Here is a 21471-nt window from a genome sequence, read left to right as displayed (position 1 = left end):
CCTCTCCTCTCCTCTCCTCTCCTCTCCTCTCCTCTCCTCTCCTCTCCTCTCCTCTTCTGTTCTCTTCTTCAGTAAATTTGGATTTAGATTCTAGAAAAAAAAGAGATTAAAAAAAATGCACAGTAAGAAATCAGCGTTCTGTTTGTATGCTGCCTCCCTTTCACATTGTAATTGTATAAATGAGATTTGCTAAATTACTGTACCCCTGACTTTAAATAAAAGCACAATTTCTTGAGGTTGCTTTTATCATGGAGGGAAATTATTTTATTTTTTTTAGATTTCTTTTTAATTTTTGTAGTTGCCTAACAGCATTTAATAAATCAATGTTATGAATACTTAAGTTAAAACGAATGAATTTTGGACAGGGAAACAGGACTTTCCTTGAATCATTTCAAGTAGTGATAATGCATTTCTGTTGTTGGTTTTTGGTGGTTGTTTTTGTTTCATTGTTTTGTATTTTTCATGGATTATGTACATTACATTTTTGTGAGGACTCAGAGAAGCAATTGAAGTGTGATTTATTCATCCAGCTTTCCTACTAGAAGGAACTATGCATTTGCTGTAATGTAAGATCACAAATTTTTTGTAATCTGAAATGCTTGAAAGAGCCTTAAGAGCAAACTGCTGATGTCTTGGCTACCTGCACTGCATGACCTGTTTCCTCATCCTTGACTAAAGAGCTGAAGACCTAAGACTGTTTGCTTGATTAAAAAAATAAAAGAAAAATTAACTATGGAAATGCTGATTTTTAAGTATTCCCTAAAGATTTAGGTCAGAAGTCATAAATTGGTGAGAAGCTTGCATATAAAAGAAGTGAGAAATAGATCAAAGTAATTGTTATCTTAAATCAGACTTTGGTCTGTTAGTTATGCCTATAGAACAAGCATTCTGGACTGACTCCAGAAGCAAAGATTTCTTCCTGAGAGGACCAATAGCGCATGATCAGACTTTTCTTTGATGAATATACCATTCTTTCCCTTTTTGAGGCCACCCAATCTAATGCTGGGGCTTGCACGTTTTCTGGTATGTGAAAGAAATCTGTAAGATGATAAAAAGGGGAAAAAATATTAATTCCATGTACACGTTTCACCAACTTGAGTTGATGATAAAGGATGTAAGAAAATGAATGAAACACTAAGCTATTTTAGGACTAGTAATGACATGCTGGAACAGCCGCATTTACCTGGTTAACAACAGGGCATAAGGAGAGAAGCAGGAAGAAGGAAGACTGGTTGTGTTTTGATTATAAAAATACTGCCTGGATAATATTGTTTTGAATGAACCTTTTATTTGTCTGTTCTCTAATTAACCACCACCTTAATTGGTACTCAAAATTTTTATTTATTTTTAGTTGATTTGTTCACTTAAGATGCATTTGTCTAGCGATGTGGGTTACTTACTATTAAAAATATCAAAAAGAAACCTAATATTTTTCTCCAAGTTGCATCTGATCTCCTAGAAAACCATTTCCTACTTTCAAGCAGCTTTCATACAGTAATAAGATTTCTTTCAGCATTAGTGTATCCAGGATAAATGACACTTTCTACCTCTGTATTTTGTTGGGGGCCTAGAAATAATGTAGGCAGCTAGCATCTGTACTACACGAGCTCTTACCGAGAATATACCAAACAGAGTGAAAAGATCATTAATAGCCCAGATTTCAATCTTCTTTATGCAGCTCAGGTATCAAATGAGTAATTTGCTGTCCATAGCTTTGAGAAGCTCAAATATAAAAGCTACAAGAGACAGGATAATGGTATCTTTGTGATTACACTGTTTTTCTAACTACTTTCAAGGCTTTTGCTTTCAGTTCTGCCTTAACGAAAAGATAAGCCTGAAAACGAGCCAGGTCCTTATTAAAAGCATAGCATATTTTTATAAAAAAAAAAAAAAAAAAAAAAAAAAAAGTCTTGAACAAGTCTTGCTGTTCAGATTTATGTCTTTTGGCAGATTTATAAGGTGTTTGCATATAGTAGATTTGATTCCATGGACAAGTGCTGAAGGCTTTATGCTTAATTTCATAACTGTTTAAAAATTCTGATTATAAGATGTTCTTGATAATAGGATTTATTTGCAGTAATTACCCTTTTCAGGACCAAAGGTGATGCTTGTACCTTTTTATAATATGCATGTTTCACAACCACAGTTGAAAGGGCCAAACAATAAGGAAAAGATGAGTAACACTCTGCATCTGTCCAAACTTTGACATACTTTTGCTGTAACTAACATGCAATTTATAACCATTATTTATTCAGCCATGTGCTCTGCAGGTAATGGAATAAGATGATGAATTCTGTACATGTGCGTCTTATAACTAAGTTTGTTATATGCAGAGATTTAATAACAAGTCTCTGGCAAAATGTTTTTAGATCATACTAATTAAACCAGAATCAACAGTAAACATTTTTTTTTCCAGATAGCTTTAGCTAAGAACATTACTTCAGGGGCTTATATTCTAAGTATACATGACTGGGATATCAGAAAGTACATGCGTGTTTAAGTGAAGTAATTCAAAAAGGGAGAGCATGTGAAATGTATTACTGCTGTGAGGTACTGCATTTGGTTGTTTGCCATAGGGAACTGTAATACTAGCTAGCATCTTTGTAAAGGTTCTGGAAATATAGGCTCAGTCACATGGTTAAATTTTTGCTTGTGACAAAGGATACTTGAATGACATGTTAAAAAGGATATAATGTATCTTCCACTGAAGGTTTGATATAGCTCTAAATTGCTGGTTTAGTATTTTTTCAGGAAATCAGAGACTGTTTTGTAGATTACTTTTTATTCTGTGAAGACCAAAGAAAAAATGCTTTTAGATATTACTGTCCTCACATTGTTACCTAACACACTACTTTTTTTTTTTTTTTTTTCATTTGGTAAACTTGTTTAAAATGAAAGTCAGAATTCTCCCTGGAATACCTAATTATTTTAAATAGGTCATATTTGAATCTGAGTTTTCAGATATGGATTTTCTCTTGCTGTCTTTGTTACAGTATTTCTTTTTTCTTATTGTTCTCTATATATCTACAAATAATGGTGTAAACCTTGAACATCTTCAATATGCAATTTTTCAATCTTATTAGTTCTAGCACCACTTAGGAAAATAATGTGTGGAAAAAGCATTCACATGCCTTTTGTTGCAAGACAGTTTCAGTGTTTCAAATAAAATTCGTGGAGAAATGCACAATACAGATGGTCACTAAGGCAAAATAATTTCACCAGAACGTTATTCTCTTACCTCTTTGGCAAAAGCTACTATTCTTTATCATGCAACTGGAGAAAACAAATCAAACCCCTGCTCCTGTATACATTAAAAAAAAAAAAAAAAAAAAAAAAAGTATAAGGTATTTAAACATTTAAAGTATTTCCTTTTCCTTTTTTTTTTTTTTTCATCAATAAGGAGCTACTTAAAGAATGGATGACAAAGAGTGTTGGCTAACAATCATTTTTTAAGACTGGGATTCATAACTAGATTCATAACCATAACCATAGAATGGCTTGGGTTGGAATGGATCTTAAGAATCATAGAATCATAGCATCGTTAAAGTTGAAAAAGATCATCTGGTGATGACCAGATGATCATCCAAGATCATCTGGTCCAACCATCTCACGACCACTAATATTGCCCACTAAACCATGTCCAACCTCTTCTTAAACACCCCCAGGGATGGTGACACCATCACTTCCCTGGGCAACCCATTCCAATGCCTGACTACTCTTTCTGAGAAGAAATTTGTCCTCATTGCCAACCTGAACCTTCCCTGATGCAACTTGAGGCCATTCCTTCTAGTCCTGTCGCTGGTTATCTGTGACAAGAGGCCGACCCCCAGCTCCCCACACCTTCCTTTCAGGTAGTTGCAGAGAGCAATAAGGTCTCCCCTGAGCCACCTCTTCTCCAGATGAATCAACCCCAGTTCTCTCAGCTGCTCCTCATAAGACTTCTGTTCCAGGCCCTTCAACAGCTTTGTAACCCTTCTCTGGACACACTCCAGGGCCTTGATGTCTTTCTTGTAGTGAGGGGCCCAAAGCTGAACACCATACTCAAGGTGCAGCCTCACCTGAGCAGAGTACAGGGAGATGATCACCTCCCTGGTCCTTCTGGTTACACTATTTCTAATACAAGCCAGGATGCCATTGGCCTTCTTGTCCACCTGGGCACACTGCCGGCTTGTGTTCAGGCAAGCATCAACCAACACCCCCAGATCCTTTTCCTTTGCACAGCTTTGCAGCCACTCTGCCCTAAGCCTGTAGCACTGCATGGGGTTGTTGTGGCCAAAGTGTGGGACCCAGCACTTAGCCATGTTGTACCTCATCCCATTGGCCTCTGCCATCGTCCCATCCTGTCCAGGTCCCTCTATAGGGCCTTCCTACCCTCCAGCAGATCAATACTTCCCCCCAACTTGGTGTCATCTGCAAACTTACTGAGGGTGCACTCAATTCTCTCATCCAAATAATAAAGATATTATTTGTTGAGGGTGGATATTTTATGTTGAGGGTGGGCCTCAACACCAACCCCTGGGGAACATCACTCTTAACCAGTTGGCAGCTACATTTCACTCTATTCATCACCCGTCTCTTGGTCTGGCTGTCTAGCCAGTTTTTAACCTAGCAAAGCATGTACCTGTCTAAGCCATGGGCTGCCTGCTTCTTCAGGAGAATGCTGTGGGAGACCCTGTCAAAGGCTTTGTTTGAGTCTAGGTAGACCACATCAACAGCCTTTCCCTCATCCACCAGGCAGGTCACCTGGCCATAGAAGGAGATGAGGTTGGTTAGGCAGAACTTACCTTTCATGAACCCATGCTGACCAGGCCTGATTCCCAGGTTGTCCCACACATGTTGTGGGATTGCATTCAAGATGATCTATTCCATAGCCTTCCCCAGCACTGAGGTCAGGCTGACAGGCCCATAGTTCACCAGATCCTTCTTATGACCCTTCTTATAGGTGGGCATCATATTAGCAAGTCTCCAGTCATTTGGGACCTCTCTGGTTGACCAGGACCACTGATAAATGGTGGAAAGTGTCTCAGCACTTCACGTTTGCCACTTTTCTCAGCACCCTCAGGGGGATCCCATCTGGCCCAATGGACGTGTGACAGTCCAGGTGGAGTATCAGGTCTCTAACTTTTTCCACATGAATCATGGGGGGGTTATTCTGCTCCCCATCCCAGAATCATCTAGTTGCAAACCCCCTGCTATGGGCAGGGACACTACTCACTAGATCAGGTTACTCAGGGCCTTGTCCAACCTGGTCGTGAACAGCTTCTCTGGGCAACCTGTTCCAGTGTCTCACCACCCTCTGAGTGAAGAATATCCTCCTAACCTCTAATCTAAATCTCCCTTCTTTTAGTTTAAGGCCATTAATTATTATAGTTTTTTGCCCTATTATTGAATAAGTCTTATCATATGAGGAAGTTATATCTAAAGCAGTGTAAACTGTTCTGTATTTCTCCCTTTCACTGCTAACCCTCAACTTCTGTGTATTTAGTCTACATTGTTGGGAAAACATTCTTACTCTACCCTCCTCATACACCAGTACTCTTCATTTATCACCAATTTATGCTCTCTGTTGGTAATAGTTTCAGTTTATAAGTCTGTGCTCCACAGTGATAGGAATCTCCAGAAAGCTCAAACACTTGCTGACAGAAACCATGTAATATCTCAGCTGAACATAGTGCTCCATGGATGATTTCCCTGGTGTGATGCTGCAGAAGTCTACTGATTTCTTAGAAAAGCAGGTTGTTTATTCAGAAGCAACTAAAGAAGTGCTCTGTTGAGATAAGCAGATATCTCTGTGATTCTAAGCAATGCTATCAGGGTTTTATGTTTTTTTTGTGTGTTTTTTTTTTGTTGTTGTTGTTGTTGTTGTTTGTTTGTTTTTTATTGGTTTTGTGTTTTTGTGTTTTTGTTTGTTTGTTTGTTTGTTTTTCTGTGCTACCAGTTTTCCAAATGTTGGCTCTACAGCTGTTATCTCAGTTGGGTAAAGTGGGAAGAGAACATGAATTCTGATCATAGTGAAGACAATGGAAACTGGGAGATTTTGCAGATATGCAGATTATTTTGCTTAGCAAAAAAAAGGTAGTTTAATAGAGGGGAGAACATTGATGGTTGGTTAGTGACAAGCTATGGGCCTGAGAAGCTAAAGGTATAGTCAAGATATATAAAGCTGAATAGTTAATTAAAAGTGTACTCAGCAATCATAAATCACAGTCTGACTGTTACAGGTACTACTACCTATATCAGAAATCATGTAAAAGAAATCAAATACAGGGAAAAGATAAACCAGGGAGATAGACAATAAACAGCTCTTAACTGCTCTTCCTTTATTTGATATGTGAACGATGTACAACATGTACAAGTAAATGCTCCAGTCCCTTCTCCTAACAGGAGAAGGAGAAAAAAGGGGGAAAAAAGAAAATTAATAATAATAAGAAGAATAATAAAGTGAAGTATCATGTTTCTGATAGATATGTGTAGTAAACTGTACTTTGTACTTTGCTTTTCAAAATTCTGTAAAATATCAATAGCTTTTAAAACTAAATACAAAACTTTTTAATTTGGTAGGGTCCTAATTTAATATAAAATAAAATTACGTAGAGCGATAGAATTACTGTGGTTATTGCATAGGCTTCTGAATAATTTTAAATCTCTTGAAAAGTCTGATGTTTTGCAGGTAACACGTTTTTGTTATATGTATCATCTGATATTCTGTAAAATCTTTGTGATTTTTCTATATTCATATCATTTTAAAGAGAGATTTTGATATCTGTATATTACACTTAAAAAGCTTCAGAAATTACAAGTCTTATAAGCTCAGACTTCAACATTGAATTTATAGATCTAGACACTTTCACCATAAAGTGAGTCAGAATGGGAATTTTGCATGGCTCCAAAAACTGAATACTCATTCATTATTTTCTTATAAACTACATCAAATAACAGATGAGCAAAACTTCAGGAACTAAACTAAAGTTAACTTAATCTGTTGTTTGTGAGGCCAGTAACAACATCTAGTAAAACAATTGATGATACATTATAAAAGTACTCACCAAAATTCATCAGGCTAATGTGTCACCTGTGCCTAGTATTGTAAAACTTATTAATAATTGTACAATCATACAGAGATTTATTCTTAATCTTTAATAACTTGTAAATATTTTGTCATAAACACTTCATGTTTCAGTTAGAGAAATGTGCTATTTCTTTTTTAAGCAGTGCAATTCACAAAATTTACTGTGCATATTCACTGTTGAGTGCAAACAATTGGATTTGAAATAAGAAATCCATGCTGGAGTTTGCAAATTAATTCCCTAAGATGTAAAGTCCTTTATATGAGTTGAACTAGGTCACAACCTCCAGGTCAAATGTCACTGTGAATTATAATAATTGCAATTTATGGTAAAGACTAGAGTAAGGTTTGAAACCTGTCAGTACATATCGTGAAGTGGAAATAAATTACAGCTTGTCATAAATGACAGATTTCTGTTAGGTGCTTCCTTTCACTTTGACTGCATCAGACCTTTATCCACCCAGCAATTAACTTTATTCACATTAATATTCAGCAGTGTTGACAAGACTGACACAGTAAAACTCAGTTTGTATAAAAGTAAAGATAGATTGATGCAGAGTTATTATATTGTCTCATAATTCACCGTTGAGAGGAAGATCTTGATAAATGAAGAACAAAGCTATTGACTCTGGTGTTGACTTACTGTGCCAAAAAGAACTCTGATTTTCTGTTTTCTATGGTACACAATTTTTTGTTTGGAAATAAACAGTAATTTTATCTAAAGTGTTGTTAGCAGTAATATTAATGCACTGGTATCATCCTGTTTATTATTTCCATATTTTCACTGTCTCCGCAGATCTTTTTTGAATGTGTAGAATAATTACGGTTACAAGTAATGTCAAATAAGGCTAATCATATATTTAAAGCATGCTTTTAACTTCTCTGGGAAAGAAAAATGTGTGCTACTGCTGCCTCTGCTAAGGTTATGGCCACACAAAACCAAAAAAATATATTTTCAATTAAAGTGGAAAGGAATTAACTGCTAAAAACCAAACACTTCCCCAACAGTTGGTGTATCCTTCTTATATAATATTGTCCAACAAGAAGTAAATTTAATCATGAGAGAAAACAGGTTTGCTAATGTTAAAAAGAAGTGTTACGGATGTTGTAAAGAGATTTAACAGCTGCTCTTTCTAGGTTTATAGCATTTACTTAAAATACAAAATTGCTGATGCACTGTTGAAGCCATTAGAGAGACACAAATTTTAAAGTACAGATATGAGCTTTCTCCTAATACCATTTTACTTTTATAGTGTGTTTTTTTATGGAAAAATCAGAAAGCCCTTAATTAATCAAGCCTTGTCTTAGGCACAGAGTTTGAGTTAGATAAATAAGATTTTATGTTACAGTAGCTGACAGAGATTTCTGTACAGCTTCTCACTGAATGTGTCAGTTTTGCAGTACTTTCCTCAACAGGCACTCTGAATATGATGGAAGTAATAATAATTCATACCAGCATTGCCTAGAGATTTAGTGTCTTTTACTCCCTGTCCTTTCCCATTGAATGTGCTGATGTAGGTAGAATAAAAGAAGTCTGAATCTCTCATGCATGATATTCTTCTGTTACTATTTCACTACTTCAATAGAATAAGTTCAATACAGGTGAAACAAGAACATGTTGGAGAGGAATTATGAGTTCTCCACAACAAGTTTTACCATGAACTAAACAAAAAGAAGAGGTAAATGCCATGGCGGAATGACTAAAACCCAGTTTATTGAATGACTAAAACAGAGTTTATTGTTTTTTCTTGGTGTCAGAAGGTTTCCTGCAGCAAGGCAAGCTGAGAGTAATTTGGAGCTGCTCCTCCAAAAATTAACGTTGCTTAAAAATGACATTACTTCATTTTTCCATTTCTCATTGTACGCTTATTAAATGAGGAACTGAGTTTACTGTATGTAACTATTAGACCTAAGGGTTGTTATCCCTTAAGTGTTAATCTAGGAGATACAGGTTATGCTATTCCTGTCCAAACAGGGGGTAACCTTACCCAAGTGTGATGGTGCTTTTCAGCCTCACCTCCTTTAGGTGATGGTATGAGAAGGTATTTGATACTAAAAGGAAAGTACTGATAGCGTCCTTCTTATATCCAGCACGAGCATTAATTCTCTGCTCAGAGGAGCAAAGAATTTTGTCCTTTTGTATCAGGCTGATAAACAAAATAAATATGTTATCACCCCATCAGTCTTATGTGTCTCAAGTGAAACTTTATTGTGGCTGATCTGTTTGTTAAATTTATTATTAGTTTTATGACAATCAAAATTATATTTTTCAGGGAAGCCATTCACCACAAATGCTCACAATGATGTATTATAAATTCTTCCTAATTCTTCCTTAGATTGCTTAGATATTTGTCTCTGGTCAGGTCTAAGGTGATTAGACTTGACCAATCTTTTTTTTTTTTCTTTTTTTCTTTTTTTTTTTTTAAGGAGAAAATGCAAACTGCATCTGTTACATGATAGCAATAAGGTATGAAGGAGTAGGCAAGTTATTTTTAAATCTCCATTCAGGAGGAATAGCTTGAATATGGTCGCTAGGATATAGATTAATTGTCAGGCTCTTGGGCATTCTTAGATGGAGCTCTCAGTCATTCCCTTTCTCTCTGTTTTCCTTTATACGGACGTACATTCACACTTGAATTTCCATGGCACTGTGAACACTTCACTAGATCATAGACTTAACTTTATGATTTTCTCTCCTTCATCCAATGGTTATAAAGCTATTGATACAAAGTTTTACCTAGAATGCCTTATGATCTGTGTGTGTGTGTGTTGTTGATGGGCATGAAATAACAAAAATCAGAACAGGCTGCTTAGATACAGTGCTGTTCTCACAGCAGATCTTTTAAATAATTTTCAAGACTAGCATGTGTGGAAACAGCTAATTTGAATTTCTGTCTATCAGTTATCATGATTAAGTTTCTATGAGTATAATCCCCTTACTTTTCAATTGTCATCCAGCTGTTATACCAGTACTGCAGTCCGTATTATAATCTGAAAAGTATTGTTGGTATTCCCTAATAGTGTGAATATTGGAGTACACAATATGTTTCTTCAAGTGTATCATCAAGAATCATTCAGTTTTCCCTAAATTCATAAACACTAAACTTATATTTAAATATTTCTATTCCTGTTGATTGTAATACACTATGATTCTTTCACTTGTCTTGAGTTTCCAGCACCAATATACTAACATCCTTTTTTTTTTCAGGATTTCAGTTATTTGCCATAGTTTTCAATAATTTATTGATTCTCTTATCTGCAAGACAAGCCTTTTAGCATATTTGTATGTCTTGCTGTTTTCTTTTCTGTGTCAAGGTAACTGTGAATCAAAGAACAAGACAGACCTTTTCGTGACTTTTTATACCTGCTGATGAACTTTCTGGTCACCTAAAGAATGACAGAGCTCTTTTCTGTGCATGTGTGATTCCCTCCTGTCAACAGCTGGATATGGCTGTTGTAAGAAGAAATCATCACTGAGATCTTACCCATTCTTTACACTCCTCCTTTATCATCAGGATATTTTTGGCTAGAATTTGTTTTCTAGTGGCAAGCTGATTAAGCTGTAACTTAGTTAAATTTCATAAACCACAAACTGGCTGCAAGCCTGGAAACACTGAAACTTTTGCCTAATTGGAATCAATTGCATCTCTATTTATACTGGATTACAATGTTATTGGCTCAATTTAGTTTGTGGGAAATAAATTGTTGACGGTTTGGCTGAGCAGCTGTAACAATGAAAAACTCAAAAAAAAAAAGATGTGAAGATAACAGGCACAGCCTGTTTAGCATTGCTAAAGCCATTGACATTATCATGGAAAAATGGCTTCAAGCCAAGAGAAGCTCGTTTGGGCAAGATGGAAGAGAGAAATTGTGGAATGTTACTGAATGTTGCAGACTCAAAAGATATGTTTATACTATCACATTGGCACACTCCCTGTTTAATGCCAGGGTCCTAATCCACTGTTGTTCATGCTACATAGATGTTAATATGCACACAAGCTCCATTCTGGGAGGAACAAAATATTTCTCTTGAGGGGGAATCTTACACATGCAATCTCTGTAGACATAAAGGGCAGAGTGTGCTGGTTTCTTTACCCGCCAATATGCAGAAAGGATGCAAGACATGCTACCTACCCTCAAAGCACGTCTTCTCTTGTAGAGATCTTGTGATCTTCTTATCAGTATCAAACCTATATGCCCATTCCCTGTATGATGTTACAACAATAAAATTCTGGCAGCCCCAGCAAGGAAGAACTTCAAGGAGCTTTCTCTAGGAGACAGGCTGTCTCTTTCTTTCCCTCCTCATCTCACCATCACTTGCTAGAACTCTCTTCTCCTGCAGTCCAGCAAAACTCTGCAGAAACCCTAACTTTAAAAACTCATCACTGAGCTCAAGGCTCTGCCTCATAATTTAAGTCTGTGTACACTTGCCAGGAACTGCTGTGTCATCTTGGACATCTTTAGTAATTCTTCTCAAAGGCTGCAAAGGAAGAGATCTATCTGGGCCTAGGCAGCCAATTATAAATTTGTGAAGTTTACTCAGGGTGTTGGGTGTGGGGCATCAGCTACCTCCCACACATTGCTTTCTAAACTGCAGTGCAGTATACCATGTGTTAGCAGGCATAGCATGTGTCACCAAACACTACCAAGATTCGGCAGACTTGGTTTAAATCCATTTTCTAATAATGGAAAGACATGATATCTGACTGTTTTAAGACTAAATTCTACTGTAAATTATAAGATTTTGTGTTATTGGCTGCCATTATAAGACCTGAAGACAGAGCAAAAATTAAGTTTTTCTCACCCAAGCTAGGATGGACTGAGGCAGCAGAGAAGGGTGTGAAGAGACAGTCTGCAGAGCATGCAAAAATAAGTGACCTATGCAAAAGTGTTCTGGGAGGCTGTGTGGTTCTGTGTCCACACATGGTACGAAATCTTTCTTGAGACCTGATGCAAGGTGTGGAGAATACAGCAGGCAAGCTGTATGGATAGTTTTGAGTACAACAGTGCCAAAGGCATATGTGAGGGTCTGCTTTCCTTCTGCCAGACAGATAAAGTATCTGAATGGAGTGTAGGCCTGTCTCTAATGACAAATGCTAGAGTTTTTGAAAAAAAAGGAGTGTTATTTATCTGAGATATGTGTGGTAAACCAAGGATTTTGGACCATTGTTGAATGTAAAAAAATACTTTGTCTCTGGCTAAAGCATCCAGCTAAGAAAGATGAGAAACACACATGACAGGACATACTTGCTGCTCTGCTTTGCTTAATTATATATTCATTGTTGCTGAATATACCACTGTGGTATATTCAGATTTCACAGGCCAAAACACTAACCTTAAAAAGAAACTCAGTGTTCATATTTTGAAAGTTTACTTCAAAATAAAGCATAAAGTAATGCAAACTGTGTTTGCATGCAGACTGAAGCCATGCAATGTATCAGCATTTCGCATCTGTCCTTAATCTCATTTTGATATTTAGCTCTAAAGCCTGATATGTTTTGTTAGCAACCATATTCACTGTCTTAGGAATAATTGTTTTAGTGTATATACTGCAGAAAAAAGTGAAACAGTTGGGAGTTTTCAAGATTTTTCATTGAATAAAACATAGAAGGAAGGACTAAATTAGGACAGAAACAAACATGAAACAATAGGAAAAAAAGATAATGGAAGGAAAAGAAAAATAGAGAAAACTGGAACTTGTAAAAGGAACTCCTTTCTTTCATGCATCTTGCATATGTCATAAAGGCAGTGAAAGAAGGTAACAAAACAAAAGAAAACAAAAAAAAAAACTCAGGGTTTGAAAACTTACTTAATCACTAGTCTGTCACCCACTGATATTAGAAAGCCTTTCACAAAGGATTGAGAGCAAACCTGAATTCATCCCCAGCTGACAGGAAGCTCACTATCCTCTTAGAAAAAGTTTAACATTCTTGTCCTAGTCTGAAAGAATAGCACTGCAAGAAGTCTCATGCTTCCCCCATACATCTTAGTATGGTGTTCTTTGAACTCTAATTATGATTACTTAAGTACTAACACTATTAATTGCTTCCATGCTGAAAGATGCGGCAGATGTATTTATCAAATGCTTTTATCATGTGCATCTGGACAGACCTGTCACATCTTGGAATTCCTCTCACTTGAGTGGATGTTCTAGAGAAACCTGCCGTCACATTATATATCTTCTTTTAAATAGCACTAAAGAAAGCTTAAAAAAGTGAGGGGGGTTGCCTCCTTTTTATTTTTATTTTTTCTGCTCTTTTTTTCCCCCAAAGATATACTCTATTCTCTCTGTAAAAGACTGCGGAAAATCCTAAATCCAGCCTTGGGAATAGCTCTGAAATGAATACAACTATGTCCGTTTATCCCACTAAGAATATAAATATATGTGTCCTCTAATCAAAAATAAATGTTCAAGGTATTAGCTTTAAGTACAACCATGCATATACACAGTGGTTCAATAGCACAGTGCTAAAATGATCAATTTTCATTGTACTTTTTTTATAGGGCAAAGTTTCACAAAACCGGAGGGGGGGGGGGGGGGGGCTTTTTTTCTGTTTGGTGTGGCATTTTTTCTGTTTGAGTAGCATTATAGCTTCTCTTTATAAAACAGGAAAATAAAATTTGAAGAGGCAGAATTATGATAAAGGTGTGACCAAGAAATCTGAGTCTTCACTTCAAATTTCAGTTTGAACATTACTTGTTTCCAAACTCTAATGAATTTGAATCACTGCTGTTTTGAAGATGCCACCCCTCAGATCATGCCAGGAACAAGAGTGCACAATCAGATAAATTACTTCTCTGTTTCTAACACCTTCTCACTAAACTGATTTGGCTTAACATAATTGAAAGCTGTTTTAAATAACTTGTATTGAAGAGTTTTCAAATTAAAAATAAACAAGTAACATGTATTTCAAATGGCATATGTAAAGACCTGCTAGATATGTTCCACACCAAACTAAATCTCTCAATTCTGCTCTTGCTTCTAGTGCCTGTGCACTTTAACAACTGATAAGCTTGAAATGAGACATTGTTACACTAATGATTATTGCAGAAAGGAGAAATTTGAACAATGTCATGACCCCTTTCATCATTTGTCTCCCCTTCTTCCTTCCCTCCACTTCCCTGGAACTTGCTAAACCAAAGTTTATATATAAATATATATATAAGCATATAGATATCCACTGCTTGAAAAGTACATTTAAATCATGCAAATGTAGATATTAGTCATATGTTCTCTGAACAGTTTCTTATTATTTATTTAAATGAAAACTTATCTATAAATTATGTATTTATTATTCATTTACTTCAGAGGATACTACATTTACAGTTTCAACCATACAGCTTGTGGTGGAACCACAAACAGACTCTGGTCATCCATTTACCTGAAACACTTTAGCACATTAATTGAGCATATAGGATGTTCATATTTGTGTCTAGTAAAACTACATTTTGTTAGATCATTAGAATTAGCTTTTGAAATAGAGAAGACATGCTGGGTGGGATCTGAAAAAACAACAACAAAAAAAACACAAAATCACACACACCATACATACACACACACACATCTAAACCACAGATTTCTTGGGTTCTTGGCGGGAGACCAGTATGAAATGAGCCAGGTTATCTGTTGCTGCCAAATCAATCTGAAATGTAAAAATCAAAGGTGTTCCACCATTAAGAATTAGTAACAACCACAGTGGGTTAGCTAGTAAAATGTGCGGTTGGCTTTCTTAAAAAGAGAAGAGCAATAGCTGCCAAATTTTCAACACCAGCAGCCCTCACATCTGCATATATTTGCCAGTTCAGAGCTTGTTAAATCAGGTATAGCTCTTCCTCGGTCTTGGTGAGTTTTGGATTGCCCAGTTCAGTAACTGCTTTTTGTTGTTGTTGATGATGTTGGTTTAATTTGTTTGTTTTTCACCAGAGAAATTTGTAAATGTAACTTAGACTTCTTTCAGATGTCAGTAAATAATAGTAATAGATGAAATACTGTTTTCCTTTTTGGCATCGCTACTATTTGCATAATTTCCTCCTCTGTGAACATGACTGGTTAATTTTCTCAAAACTTGCTGTAATTTAAAACTTTATATTTATTTATTTATTTATTTATTTATCAAAGAATCATAGAATCACTAAGGTTGGAAAAGACCTCCAAGATCATCTGGTACAACCATCTCCCTACCACCAATATCACCCACTAAACCATGTCCCTAAGCACCAACATACTTTTATGCAAAGCCCTGCTTATCCTTATGTGTGTGTAGATGCTGATCCCCAAGTTTATTGGGTAGGAGCATGAGTTTTTTTCCATCTAACAAAGCCTAGATCTCTGTGGTTCATTGATTCTCACCTTCAGGAAAGAGGCTCTCCTGGAGAGCAGAGCAATTGCAAGTTTAGCAAAGAACTTTAGGAAAGACTTAACTGTCACAGCAGAGAAAAATATAATAAGAAGACAGCAAATAAAGTCCTTTCTCAGACCGGTGTTAACAGGGAGACCTACTAGCTTGCAGGATGAAAATTGCAAGTAATGTTCTCATTACTTTTTTTTTTTTTTTTTTTTTTTTTCCCTGCAGAGTGAAGATTAATAAAGTTCAAGTCCCTCTGTTATTCCTGTCTAATTTGACTTTTTTTCCTATTCCAGTTTCCCTGGATGGTAACATTAAAGAGAGGTGCTGGCTCAAGAAGTCATTTAGAGGGATGTAAACAAGCAGTATCATATGACTTTGTAACTTTTTTAGCCATTATGCCGAACAGATGACACCACACCATCCACCCGTTGTCTTTTAGAGTTTCACATGCATTACGGAAGAGTTACATTTTCAGAAAAGGGTCCTAAGGTGGTTTTACCCTTCGGGGCATCTGAACTCCACCACAACCACTCTCTCATTCCCCCTCAAACGAAGAGGAGGAGAAGAAAGTATGATGGAAAGAAAAAGGCTCATGGGTTAAGATAAAGATAATTTAATTAAAGAGAAAAGAAAGAAGGGAAAAAGAAGCAAAGGTCACATGGAAGCAAAGAGGGAAAAAAAAAATAATTCTCTACTGCCCGTCAAAGAGTGATTTTGGCCACATCCTGGGAAGTAGGGCCACACAGTGGTTGTCTGAGAGGAGAGATGCCTTCATAAAGAAAGACCCTCTCTCCTTCCCCTTTCCCACTTTTTACTGCTTTACATCATATGGTATAGAATATCCCTTTGGTTGGTTTAGATGTCCCCTCCCCAGTTCTTGCCAACTTCCATCCTACTGGTTCTGGCAGGTTTGGAGGGAGTCTTGATGCTGTGCCAGCATTGCTGAGCAGCAGACAAAACATTGGTGTGATAATGATGCTGTTCTAGCTACAAGTGCAGAGCTCAGCACTATATGAGCCGCTGCAGGGAAAGTTAACTCCATCCCAGTACACACGCAAAGAGTGGTTCAAAGTCTTGCTATATAACTGCAGTGTTCTGATTTGTGTTATAAGTATGTGATGTGTCTGTGAATCAGAAGATTCACAGTCTGGTAAATCATGTTCACTCTGCAACCAACTTCTCGAGGTTTTTATTTTGTGTTTGCTTTAGCTGGGAAAAAAAAAAAAATCCACAAAGAGTAAAAATATACTTCTGGTATATGATATTCTTAAAGTTAAGAAAAATGAGAAAATCTTTGGAAGTTAGAATTTTTGTGGCAAAAAGTTATTATACTGCAGCTGGAGTTTGCCAGTGGGTATTTTTATTTTTATTTTTTGAGTGCACTGCTGTACCATGCACCAAGCACAATAAAATTACTTCTATTCAATTGAATATTTGCTCTTGTCAAAGGTTAATAGTGTAGGTTCAAATTCAATCAGTGTAAGAGGCTTTAGCTTTGATAGGTTTCAAGGATACTTTCAGCCTGTCAATGGCAAAGTATGAATCTCACTTTGCCCTTAAAGAAGCATTAGGAAGTCTCTAACTTCAAAGTTTTATACTTAATAAAGTTCTTTGCATTCAAAAATGTCACATCCTGACATCTATCTTTTCTCTTGTGCAAGGCATACACAATGGGAAGAATAATTGGAGCATCAGAAAAGTCGAACTAGGATTTGAAAATTATGAGACCAAAGTGCATCCATCAAAGCAAAACCTTTAAGACCAAACTGAACACATTGGAAGCCTGATAATGAGTGTATGCTGTTATGAAAAAGCACTGTGAATTCTCTGAAGCTATACACCTAGAGTCAGTTTTTCATGTCTGCTACTGTCATCAGTCATGGATAAAAGCAGGACCTCTGACCATCACATTGTCCATGAAGCTGACACATTTGATAAGCTTTTGTTTTACCAGCTGTCCTGTATATCACAATCAATATGATCCTTCTATGATTATGCATAATGGTGTGCAGTTATATGCCATATTTGCATTTGAATCCTGAACAAACTTTTTTGAATCTTTAGTAGATTAAATAATAATTTGTGTGTGTGTGTTTTCAGGGTATATTTATGAGAATAGTTTATTTGAGTCACCATCTATAGTTGAACATCTTTAGAGATTTTGGCTGGGTTCAATCTACTTAAATTTAACTTCCAGATCTGAATCACAAAGACTTCTTTTTAACAGTACTGGAAGGCAGATTAAAAGACAGAGAGAGAGAGAGAGAGAGAGAGCAACTGGGTTTGGAGTGGAAATGCATCAAAGCATAAATAATCTGCTTTTCTGTGTAAAATGAGCAATGGAAAAATTTCAGCATCCATTTATTTGGGAAAAATATACCTTTTTTTTTTTTCTTTTAATCCGCAGGATTTACTTGATTCTTGGCAGAACATGAAGCCTCAGTCTACCTCGTTATACCTTCTGGTGGCTGCAGATGTTTTTTTGAGCTTGTTCACTTTCTACAAGAGTTTCAAGTTGTGGACAGTCTTTCTGTAAGTTTTAATTAATAATGAAGGGATTTTGTTTTGGCAGAGTCAATAGCATATTTTGAATATATATAGGCTTGCAAAATACTCTTTTCATTTTAAAATAGTACTTTCTATTCTTCATAAGATTTCCTAAAATATTCCTTCTATAACGGAGGGTAAATATTGAGAAAAGACTTGCACATAAAGACATCTAGTTACGTGAAAACAACAAAACAAGACAAAGTGTTGCAAAGTTGGCAATAGATTAATCCACAGTAAAGGCAATAAGAAGAATAAAAGAAAGAAAATTTGAAGTGCCTACTGAGTTCTAAAGCAACTGTAAACACTCAGCTTGGGTACCATGCCAGACATTGCAGTGAAAATGTTTTCTTGTATAATTTTGTTTCATGTATAAATGATGAAAAAAAAAAAAAAAAAAAAAAAAAACACTAAAAACAATATTTGAAAGGTAATTTCAGACTTAGTCTGGTGGACAGATATCTAATTTACTGTTTCCCAAACTTCACCTCACTTCATCTTCTGCCTGTGTTTTAAGCCTATACAGAAGATTTCACCTATCACTAGAAAAAAACATCAAAACCATGGTATCTGTAACTCTAAACAATCCTGTTTTTTATGCTGTGTTCCCCATGCATGACAGATCTGCATTCATGTGGGTGGATTCCTTGGCAGGGCTGGATTTACATGGCTATAAATCTTATCTCATCTTAGCTGTTGTTTCATGGATACGTAATCGAATGTTTTTAGGATGAGCTTTTAGTTCCTCCAAATAGGGACACACCTTTAGAACAATATTTCAATTGATGCTGAACGAGCATACCAAGTGTGGTAAGAAATGGAATTTATGGTATGCATGTAGATAAAGGATGATGACATTCTCAGCTGTAGAATACAGAGGGAATAAAAGAAACCTCTAGTGAGCATCCCTTTTTATCCAGCAGTCACAGGTCTGAAGTCACCATGCCTACAGCAGATAACTTTATTCAGTGTTTGTATCCAGTGACTTCGTTAACGTTGTGTGTTGTGTTTTGACGCAAGTGCTAAGAGAGCTCTAAATGTCTGAATAGTCTCTGTTAGTACTCTTAGCATAGGATATTTTAAAGCTGTGACACCTTATATTAGAATGAAATCTTGCAGGTCTGACAATGGGATACTACAGAATCTCAACCTGTTTCTTTCAGGCTTCCTGCTGTCTTTATAAATATACAGAACTATGAAGAATTAAATACATGTGAATAAATAAATATTTTTAAAAACATTTGCATGAGCTCAGTGGGAAGATTCCATTTTTATTGAAAAAGGGTACTTTTTTTTTCTTGGTTTCTTGTCCTAGAGTACTCATACAGAAAAAATCAAAGTTTATCCATGTGAAACAGGTTCGTGTGAATATGATGCTTTGTTATTTTATAGATTCCAGAAGATGGTAATAAGATAATATAGAAAGTCTCATTTTCTTATTTGACAACATAGAAAATATTTAAGGTTTATTTCACCTTCTGGCTGAAATATAAAAACAACAATAGGAAGTATTGATAAGCAAGCTTATCGAAGGGCACACATTCTAGAGAGGTTTGAAATTACTTGAGAATAGTCCCCTGCACATAATATGTTACATTTCTGTTTAATTTTGAAATTGTTTCAGTTCATTATAAAACTTTATCCAGACATAATATCTGATTCTATGAAAGATAACCTCTTGTTCAGCTTCTAAAATGTCATGCTGCTTATCAGCTTAATTCTTCTTCTTTTACACATTATAATTTTGTTTTATCCTGCCCTAGAACTTATTGGTGATAGCTGCATCCTGTGACTACAAAAACAACAATAAAATTCTTTGGTTCTTGCAGGCTATTTAAAAAGCTTGTTTTTTGTTTTTTTTTTTTAATCACAAGTTCAAAAGACTAGTTTTGGATAAAATCTGACTCAAAAAACATCCATGTTTGATTAGTTCAAGGAAAGCAAAAACAGATATACAAAATTAGAGAGTTTTTTCATACCTACAGCATTATTTTGCATATCACAATCGACTACAACTCAACCCCATCAAAAGGCAAAGCTAAGTTCCCTGAAAACAAAGTACGTATGTAAGTTTTCACTAGCTCCGTAAACAAGTGCAACTGGAATCTAAAACCAAAAATGTCAGTTTATTAGAGGTTCAATAACCTGAAATGGCAGATAAAAATCTGCCATAATATATGTCCCAAGCACAACCAGTGAACAGTCAATATGTTAATTGCAAGGCAGAGGTGTTTACAATATTAGACTTGTAAAGCATAGCCATGGTCACCACAAGCTTTGAAGGCACAGCTCATCAATTACTACACTAATTGTTTGTTCTGTTTGTGTCTCAGGCTAAAAGGAAAGAGTCACTGAAGCAAAAATGAGACGCACAGAATTGCTACCTCAGTGACAGTTCAGTTTCAGCATCTCATTATTCGTTATTTGTTTTGTTGTGCATATGTGACTTTAAGTTGAATGTACTCATGTATACTCCCAGATGCATACTGTGCAAAGCTTGTGAAATCATTATGCACATTATTCTGCAACTCCAGGCATGAAAGCTGCTTCTTAAAGTTCTGCCAGCTTCTTTCCTTGCTTTTCTTTCCAACCCAAGTAAGAAATACCAAAGCTACTCAATTTGAGATTTGGATGTCTCTGTCTAGATATTAAATTCAGAAGTTAACATGCACATTTATAGGAGGAATATATATCCATCTGAACAAGTGCATCTTTTGACACATCTTAGGAAACAGATTTTTTTTAAAAAAAATCATTCACTCCTATATTTCTCTTACGAAAAAGACCCAACTGCAAGGTCTTAATGTCAGTATTGTCCAAATGATAGTGATCTAAGGAAGTTCAGAAAGAACATATCCATTTTCAAATTTGATTTATATTTTTTGCATAACATTTATAATATTTATTAAATCAACATCAATTTCTACAGCAGGTATAGATGTACACAGACATAATCTAAGATCTATCTAGTGACATGCCCTAGTATACTCTTGTTCAGTATTCACAGAATCGTAGAATTCTAGAAATAAAATATAAAATAAATAGAAATAAATCATAGAATTTAAAATTCATTTCTAAAATTAATTTCTGAATAATTTTTAAAAGAAATTAGAAATAAATCATAGAATTCAAAAATAAAAATAAAAAATCAGACCATGTATCTGAGAGCATTGTCCAAATGCTTCTTGAACTCTGGCAGGCTCAGTGCCATGACCGCTTCCCTGGGGAGCCTGTTCCAGTGCCTGATCACCCCGTTGGTGAGAAACCTTTTCCTGATATCCAGCCTGAGTATTCAAAGTATTCTTTCAGTATTCTTCCAGTATTCAAAGATTTCTTTCCAGTGTTAGCTCTTGATCCATAATTCATAATCAAAGTGATCCAACTAATATAAATCACCAGCAGTCCTTTCACCTAATGAAAACATGAAGATACCAAAAACTCAATTGGCAGGGTTTTTGCTCAGTCCTTTCTTTCTTGGGCAAACTCTTGCTGTTGTGGAGCATTTCCTGA

At 35.9% G+C, this 21471-nt stretch overlaps 1 long non-coding RNA gene across 1 annotated transcript in view; it reads left to right on the top strand.

Moving 5' to 3' along the window:
* Nucleotides 1–21471, top strand: part of LOC118167866 — a 185397-nt gene that overhangs the window by 18411 nt on the left and 145515 nt on the right. The window contains exon 3 of the long non-coding RNA XR_004751269.1: nucleotides 17822–17946. This is a non-coding gene — a long non-coding RNA (uncharacterized LOC118167866). The remainder of the gene's footprint in view (nucleotides 1–17821; nucleotides 17947–21471) is intronic.

The sequence above is a fragment of the Oxyura jamaicensis genome, chromosome 5 (assembly GCF_011077185.1).
Source record: "Oxyura jamaicensis isolate SHBP4307 breed ruddy duck chromosome 5, BPBGC_Ojam_1.0, whole genome shotgun sequence".
Taxonomy (NCBI): domain Eukaryota; kingdom Metazoa; phylum Chordata; class Aves; order Anseriformes; family Anatidae; genus Oxyura; species Oxyura jamaicensis.
Note: the sequence above shows the minus strand (reverse complement) of the source record. Positions and strands in the feature narration are given on the sequence as shown.